This window comes from Camelus dromedarius, chromosome 29, assembly GCF_036321535.1.
Source record: "Camelus dromedarius isolate mCamDro1 chromosome 29, mCamDro1.pat, whole genome shotgun sequence".
NCBI lineage: Eukaryota > Metazoa > Chordata > Mammalia > Artiodactyla > Camelidae > Camelus > Camelus dromedarius.
This window is the reverse complement of record NC_087464.1, coordinates 25,814,176-25,822,916: the sequence shown is the minus strand read 5'-3', so window position 1 is coordinate 25,822,916 and position 8,741 is coordinate 25,814,176. Positions and strand designations below refer to the sequence as shown.

The following is an 8,741-nucleotide window of genomic DNA, read 5'->3' as shown; positions in this document are numbered from 1 at the left end:
AAGTCGGTGTTTTAAAATGCAAATCAAACCATGTCAACCCCTGCTCAAAACTCAGAGTGAAACCCAAACTGCTTACCATGGCTGCCTCTCACCCCATGTTCTCTCGTGCCCTCCAGTTCTCACTACACCAGCCTTCCTCCTTTTTCTCGACCCACCGACTTTGTTCTCGCCTCACGGCTTTTACACTCTGCCTGGAGCGCTGCCCAGGATCTGCTGCATTCTCACTTCTTCATATTGTTTAGCTGTCAAGCACTTACTGTTACCTGAAATTATAATGGTTGCTCATTTGTATACTTGTGTAGTGTCTGCCTCTAAGGCAACAGAATCTAAACTTCACGGCAGGAATTGAGTGTGTCTTGTTCGCTGGTGTGTCGCTGGTGTCTGAAATAGGAACGGGCACATGGAGGACTCCACAGATGTTTGCTAAGTGAGCGAGAAACAGTAACAGCTGGAACTTGCCGAGTGCTTGCTACGTGCCGATACTGTGATGGGGCTTTGCACGCGTTGTCTCGCTTAATCCTCACAGCAGCCCTTTGAGAAATTTACTAGTATTTTACCCTGTTTTACAGATGAGGAAACTTCAGCACAAAAAGGTAAAGGAACTCGCCTGGGGTTACGCAGCTAGCAAGGGATGGAGCTGGACCTTGAACCCAGAGAGGCCTCACTCCGAAGCTCCTGCTCCTGGACGCTAGCTTATGTACTGCCCCCCAGTTAAAGTCCCACTGGAATCATGTGAGGGTGCCCTGCTTTTGCTTTCTGCATGTGGGGACCATCAACCCTCCTTTCATTGCCTAATGGGGCTGAAGAGACACGTCATCGTCGCTCAGGAAGGAGTCGTGAGGACTCAGCCACAGGTTTTCCGGCCCCGCCCCTAGAAGTGGGTGCATATTCCAAATGCAAGGTTGGGGCGCAGGAGGGGAGGGGTCAGGTGGGATGGGGTGGGAGAGGCACTCTACTCCTGGACGCCCAGGTTTCCAGTCTTTCAAGTCTAGGCTTTGACGTGGGGCAGACTCCACGTGGGCTCCTCCCGCCTTACTCCTCCGGCTTCACTTCTCTCTGGCTGCTCTCCCTTCCTCCTTTTCTGGACGGGAGGTGGGGGCTCTGCTTAGGAGACGTTCGTGGTCCCCCGGGTCTGCCCCAGCGAGTTTGCAGACAGTCCCTCACAAGGAGTTTCCCTGGGTCTCTCTGCCTAAGGACAGTTTTAGGCCCAGGAATGTGCTTTGTTCCCAGCAGGGGATGGGCCAGAGGTGCCAGAGAATTACGTGCCACGGTTTCCCTGAGGGTCCCCAGTGGGACAGAGCCCAGGCTGCCCACGGTGGTAACCCACTCATTAACACACCCTTCATCAGCTTGCCCTTCTTCCCTTCCTCGCCTCCTCTCCCCACATGCTCCCTGAGGTCACCCCCGTGTGAGTTACGTGTGCTGGAATCCCCATCTTAGGGTCAGCCTTGGGGGACACCTGACTCAAGACAGACCGCCTGCCCCGTAGCTGCGGGACAGAAGAGCAGCCAGGAGTCGTCACCAGAGTCAGCCTGCCTCCCTTCCCACTGAAGGTCAAGTGCGTCTTGACGAGCTGTACGTTTCACAGCTTCTGCCAGGATTTCATTTCGTGCTCTCAGTCGTTCTGCGGTGGACACTGGCTGGGTAGAGTCAACCCATTCGCTCCACGCCTGTGAACACCGCGGCTCAGAGAGGCGAATGCAGTGCCTGATAGGAAGACGCCAGGCAGCCGCCGCGCACCCTTGCAGGTTTGCATGGCGCTGCACTCCGCAGAGAGCCCAGCCCTGAGTGGGTGCTCAACCCACACGAGTTCTCTTTTCTCTTCTGACTTTTTTTATTCCTATAAAAGGTCTTAAAATCATTTTGTCAATGGAGTTTGGCCATGTTTCATAATCAAAAAACGCAGACACACCTGAAGCATTTCCTTTTCCGAGGTGAATGTGTGCATTTGGTTCAGAAATTCCCCTCCAGGTTCGCCCCTGCTTTTCCCAGGCGAGGTCTCTGGATCAGCCCAAGCTCACTCTGGACACGCGCCGTCTCCTGGCTGCCGACTGCCCCCCGGCCTGACTCCAAGCTGCTCTCAGGCTCCCGAAGCAGGTGGGCACCCTGATTCTCTGAAGGACTTAGTCTGGAGCAAAGCAGCGTGGAGTGGGAGCTCGGGGGGCTCGCGGAGACGTGGGCTGGCTCCCTGACCCTGGAGTGGAGCACACATTCCCCTCCAGTGGGTCAAGGGCGTCTGGTGCCTGCGGAGCTGGGGTCTTCAGTGGGCGCGCTCTGCACACGTGTCAGCCCCTTGGTTGTGGCTTCCCCGGGTGGAGGGCGCGCCCTGCCCGGCCTCCTGCGCTTTCCCCGGGACCCCTCCTTCACTGTTCCCTGGGGCGCCTCGCAGGGGGTTCCTCCTCCTCTGCTGCACAGTGTTTCCTTAGAGAAACACACGCCTGGAAGTGGGGTCTCTGCCCTTACAATTTTATAAGTTCTCCTGTGAGTTCTCTTTTTTTTTTTACATGCTGGTATTTGCCGTCACTGCTGATGACCAGCTCTATTTTTTTTTTTTTTTTTTGGTGCACTGAGACCTAAAGCACCTGCCAGCTTCCCTTCCTTCCTCCCTTCATCTTCTCCTTTCCTTCCTTCCTTCCTTCTTTTCTTTCTCTTTCTTTCTCTCTCTGTTTCTTTCTTTTCTTTCTTTTTATTTTCTTTTAAAAAGAGAAGTCCCATTCCAGTGGAGTGGCCAAAGCAAGTCACAGGGCTACATTTAACTTCAAGGGGACGGGGAAGTTAAATCCTCTCTTGCCCTAAGAGGGAAACAGTGAGCGTCAGCAATGACTGCCCAAATCATGCCGTCAAGAGTTGTTATCTCCTCTTTAGAGCTGAAAAACTCAGACCGCATTAAGGCGCTTTCTGGAAGTCACGCAGTTAATGAGTCTGCAGAGCGAGGGTCCAGGGGCACACGTGTCCGGCGCACGTCTCCCCTTCAGGAAGCTGTTCTACGGAGACGGGTCTTACTAGCTTCCAGGGAACTTCAGATGCTGACGAGTGAAAAGCTTGACCCGCAATTTCACAAAGTTAATTTTGTGAGAAGATGTTTCTTTCTTCTCTCCTCACAACAGCCTGTTGGTTTTTCATAAGAGAAAGAACAGAAAAACCCCAAAAGAAAGAGAAAAGGAGAGAAATTAAAAAGAAAAGGGAAAATAAAACCCCACCGGGCCTTCCGCCCACCCAGCCTGTCCCACCGTTCGCCCGCGTGGCGGGGCTTTGCTTGCTTTCCCACCGGGTGGTGGTTTCCATTCACAGGACCAGGTCACCAGTGTGCGTTTTAAGCTGCGTGCTTGTTCTTGCTTATGTTTGCTCTCTGCTCGATCACATGCCTTGCCTTCATCCTTGGAATGTTCCCATGACAGTGGACGACCAGCGGTACAGGGAGCCCGACAAAGGGACGGACCACGGACGCAGCCGCCTCCTCCCAAAACCCTACCCAGGAAGGCAGAGGGATGAGAGTGTCTGTGTGTGTGTGCCGACTCTGCAGATGAGGAGACTGGGGCTCAGAGAGGTTAAGACATTTGTCAAGGTTACACGTCTCGAGCCAGATTAAAACAAGCTGCTGCTGTTTTCCAGAGTTGTAACTTCAGACCCCCTCGCCCCCCTCCCCAGCCTTCCCTCTGCCTCCTGCTCCTGGTCACCTGCCCTTAAGTGGATCGTGTCGGCAGACGCAGGGGTGGCTCACCCATGACCCCTTCGCACACCTGCCCTCTCACGGGCACAGAGCAGGTGCGGTCCTTTCCCACCGAGAGCACAGTTGAGGCAGCGACCCCGCCGCTCAGGCTGCTGGCCCTGGACATGGTCGTCCTCCCAACACCTTAGAAGAAAGAAATGCTTCTCGGGCCTCAGAACTCGTCCTGAACAAACCCGAGATCCATAATGAGCTCTGGGAAGAGGCATGAGTGTAGGAGAAATCTGTCCACACTGCTGGGCCAAGCCTCCGGACAAGCACGAGGAGACCCAGCAGTGTTTTTGTTTTAATCCCGAAGAAGAAAAAACCACCTTTGATTAGATTAAATATGCTTTGAGTAGGGCCCGAAGTCCTCAGCTTTAATGTGCATGAGATCTGAAACCCAAGATGTTTTCAGAGGCTTTGAGAGCGGCCCTGACAGCACGCGACACCTGCTCTCTCGGTCCGTGGGCTGTCGAGGGCCGGGCAGCGGAGAGGGGCTCCCTGACGTGGCTGCAGCCCGGCCCCAGGGGTAGCGGGAAGAGCACGGGCCGGCACCTGCCCGCGGCTCCGGTTCTCCCTCAAGCACGCACGCTCAGAGGGCACGTGTCTGCCACTCCCTCACCTGCGTGAGGGGAGATGTCATCTCCCACCCCTGGAACGAACGCCACGACTGAGACGGGCAGGTGACCTCGGGAAGAAGCTGGCGGTGGACGCTGACCCCACGGCCTTGAACCGACAGCCACTGAGAGGGGACACAGGCGCCACTCCAGGGCTCGCGCACGGGCAGGCGTCCTCCCCTCATCCCTCCCAAGTAAGTGAACGCAGCCCCTCCATCAGTGAGTTTTAGTGACTCAAGTCACGGGCTGGGGGGAGTTTTCGTCTGAAGCCATGATGTGGCCCCCGAGTCATGTGGTCAGTCTCCACATCACAGGAATGAAAGAAGCCATTTAAGATGCAGCTTGAAATTTTTAAAAAGTCACATACTTCTCTGTGTTTGTCATCTTTTCTCAGGTGGCTCCAGAACAAGCTGCAGAATTTCCCTGTTGCAGAATTTCTGAGAGAATTGTAGACCCGAGAGCTGGAAGGGGCCTCGTGAGCTGGCGCGAGCCCCTTTCCTTCCAGCAGGGGCAGATCTGTGCCTCCTGCTTTGTGAACGAGGTGACTGCGGTGCTGAGTCTGGTGGTTGCTGTGCTGACGTGACCAGCAGGCGACGCTGGTGTGGAGGCTGGGGGATCCTTGCCTTCTGTTACCCCAAACTGCTTCTCACATGTAGAAGATGCCACCATCATGCAGAGTATGAATCAGGAAACATGAAAGTCATGAAAAAAGGCACGCAGGACCCACAGGAGCCTTGGCAGCCAAGTCTGAAGGATGTCACCCCTGGCGCACAGTGGGTCCCCGCACACTGACAGTGGAGGCTGGGCAAAGGTGACCGGCGACAAAAGCAGTGAGCTTGAAGGCCGCGAGACTGGCCCGTTGGGCCTGGGTTTGCGCGCAGACCGTATGTGGCCGGTGGATGCGCGGTGCCTCTGAGATGTCACAAAAGTGAGTCCATTCAACAAGAAAGCTAGTTTGGTAAAAGAGGGAAGACCGCCAGCGAGGCGGAGGCGGCGGCAGTTGCAGGGCCCGGACAAGCCGATTAGCCGCCAGCAGCGCCGTGGCTCCCGTGCCGAGGCCCCTGCGGCCCGCAGCCCCAGAGACGTGCGGCGCCGGGCACAGGGCAGCACGGGCCGGCGGAGGCCGGGACCTTATCGGGACAGCCTCCCGGGAAGCAGGGAAGGCAGACCCGGCATTCCTCTAGAATGAAGGATTTGTTTTATTTTGCATTTATGTTTTTCATTACAAAAGAATTGTGGAGTGATGTTTTTGTATTACCTTTTTTTTTTTTAATTAACGAAAGGGACTTTTTTCCCCTCTCCCTTTGGATAAACAGAGATCTGGTCAGATCAGCCCCTTGGAGGCTTCCTCTTGCTCATTTGAAAATAACCCACTCACAAAAATCACCCTGAGCGTCGACCTTTAACAGGTCTGCACAGAGCCGTTTTCTCTGTCGACGACGGAAAGAGCTGCTTTTGCACTGGTTGATTAAAAGCCACTGCTTCAAGCTGCCCCCACCACCTCTTCCCCTCGGGGATCCCTGGACCCCCCCGAAAGCCAGCATCTAGGACAGCAGGGGCACAGGACCCGGCTCCAGCCTGTGGCTTGTGTCTGTTCTGATGGGACGTGCCTGAGCCTCGCTGCTTGTCAGAGGACCATCAGCCACGCCTGGAAGGCTCAACGCTGTCCAGCTGTCCCCCTCACCCCGCCTCCCTCCCTCCCGCGAGCCCTGGCCACACCGCCCTCCTTTGCCGTCCTCCAGTGTATCAGGCTTCCCTCTGGGCCTCTGCAAGTGTGTTTCCTTCTGTCTAGGATGGCCTCTCCCACCCTGTCCCCATTCGACTTTGGTTAACATTTCTCATCCTCTCTTTGATCACTCATAGTTGGCTTCATTATAGGTTGGATGGATGGATGAAAGAATGACCAGTCACACTGAGAGGAGCAAATGCCTGCAAATGGACTCTTTCCATCCATGTGCCTTGTCTTCGCCTAGTTAATCATCGCCAGACGAAGAACGGAGCCGGTGGGTCTGGGGGCCGTGACGTCCACCTTCCGTCTTGCTCAGCGTTGCTTCTCCTGGAGACGCGGCTTCACCCTGGGTGATGCCTCCTGGCTACAAGTATTACCACTTGCAAAGAGGGAAAAGAGAAATAACCTGAATATTTGGGATTCCAAAAGTTGTCTTGTACGAAGTAACTGGAAGTTTCCTATCTCCTCTTTCTGGCCATGGGGCAAGAAGGAGAGAGAGAAGTAAGGGAGGGAACGGGGCTGGATAACCTGAAAATGGCCGGAAGACTCCCTGACCGCTGGAAACCCGGCATTCCGTCGAGAAGTCATTTTGCTCTGTCCTCGGAGCTTGGGGCTGCGGGTTTCAGGGCAGGTGGGGGCCGGCCCCAAAGGGAACAAAGTGAGATGGGGACGGACGGCTTCTTCACTCTCACCCACAGAGCTCGGACACTGCTGAGAACAGCGTGTTTACCAGCTCGCGGGCGGCAGTGCCGCGTTGTGTTTTAATCACACTTCCCTTACTTCCTTATTGTTCATTGGGCACAAGCCTCCCTTGACTTTACAGTCTACAAAGTTCACAACCAAGAGAATGAAAAGAACAGGTTTGCAGGCCTTGCGACGGGGCCCGGGACCTCCCTGGAGCCTGAAATTAGGGGTTTGACGACACGTCTGCTTCCCTTCCACCTCCAAATGGTAACAAAGTAGGGATAATGGAGGGGTTCCATCTTCCCCGCTGGGCCCCAGCACCCTGAAATGCCGTTAGGATGAAAACACTGCTGTTTGTCAAGAGTAGAGAGCAGTATTTTTTCAACGCGTGATTTTTGGAACTCCAGCCCCAGTAAATACCCTGCGGGTACCAGTCAGCGGTCAGTCTTAGTGAGACACAGCGCCATGTTCCTCATCCCTCCCGCCGCCAGCATCCAGCTGTCCCACGCCGCCTTCCTGCAGCCGTTCACGTGGGGCTCTTGGTCCGGTCCCACATGCTCCAGGGTCAGGAAGCTGCCATTGGTCCCCCAGCGTTCGGGAGCCCTCACTAGTGCTGGCCCTGTGCTCCAGGCTGGGGACCCCCAGGAGGAGTGGCCCTAGGCAGGGGGCAGACTTACTGAGGGGGTGGCAGTCCTGTGCAGAAGGACCGGACCATGTGTGATGGCAGCGGGGACAACGCAGTGAAGAGGCCACTGATGGTTAATTCATGGTTACCCTGGGGCGCCAGGCAGAAACGTACTGAGCTGACAGAGGGCTTGCTTTTGTCTCTCATTCCAGGGGCCACGTCTAAGGCCGATGGGCAGTAGTAACAAGGAAGAGGGTTCAGTTAAAATTAAAGGGGGCTTTCTAACCAAGAGCCTCCAACAACAGTGTGGGCTGCTCTCCGAGGAGCGGGCACCTCGGCACTGCAGCGATGCAGGAGGGCAGCTGACAGCCCACCCTCCTAGATGTGTGCGGGAGACACTGACATGCCAGGGAGCTGCGGGGGCTGGGTGGCCCCGGGTGGCCTGTGACCTGAGGCACCCACTCTGCTTTGCCCTCTCTGGGGGTGAGGGTTAGTTGCTTATCTCAGATGTGAGGACCCAGTCCTGCCAATCTGGTCCACGCTTGCGCACACGGATAAAAGTAGAAATGCAACAGGACTGAGAGATTTAAAACTTGCCATTTTGTATAATTAATACTTTCTTGTGCCTATATATAATGTAAATATCTGTTTAAAATGAGGCTAGATTTCACTCTATAGTCTTGACTTTAAATAGTCTGTCATTCTGTGACACACTAGCAAAATACGGTCATGACAATTTGACCAGGTTTGAAGTGGATCAGAATTGGTTCTGAAAAGCCAGCCTAGATCACTTGGATCGAGTCTGGTCCAGAACAGTTGCTTTCTGGTTGTGTACAATGTTCACATCAAGGGAAGAAGGGCAGGAATAAAAGGAAATTCTTTGTACTATTTTTGCAACTTGTCTGTATGTCTAAAATTAGTTTTTTTTTAACCCCATATCCTTTGCTCCTAAACCCTGCTCATACCATGCCCTGCCTGGCGGACCTCCCTCATCCTTTAAGGCTCAGCTCTGGCAGAACACCGCAGATTTCCGCTCCCCTCCCACGAGTCCCCGATCCTTCTGCAGATGCTCCAGTTGCACCCGCCACCTGCTAGTATGCCGCTCTGATTCGCGCCTTTCTCACCTCGCTCTGAGCTGCCTTTGGACTGGGGCGTTGTCTTCATCCCGCCTTTGCCTCTGAGCCCTGAGGCCCGCACTTCACTCAGCACGTATTTCTTCAACAAGTTAATAAGTCAGTCCAATTTGAACGAGTGTCATTAGTTTTGTTTTCTTTTTTAAAACTGTAGCAAAATACACATTACATAAAATTTACCATTTTAGCCATTTTAAATGTCCAACTCATTGGCATTAAGTATATTCCGATGTTGTATAATTTT

The 8,741-nt window shown here is 54.3% G+C and overlaps 1 long non-coding RNA gene across 1 annotated transcript; it reads left to right on the top strand.

The window, feature by feature from the left end:
- Positions 1-577: 577 nt before the first annotated feature.
- On the top strand, positions 578-8,249 carry LOC135319579 (uncharacterized). Its single transcript, XR_010378340.1, has 4 exons — positions 578-2,097; positions 3,399-4,520; positions 4,721-5,254; positions 6,205-8,249. It is a non-coding gene; the product is annotated as an uncharacterized LOC135319579 (long non-coding RNA).
- Positions 8,250-8,741: the final 492 nt, after the last annotated feature.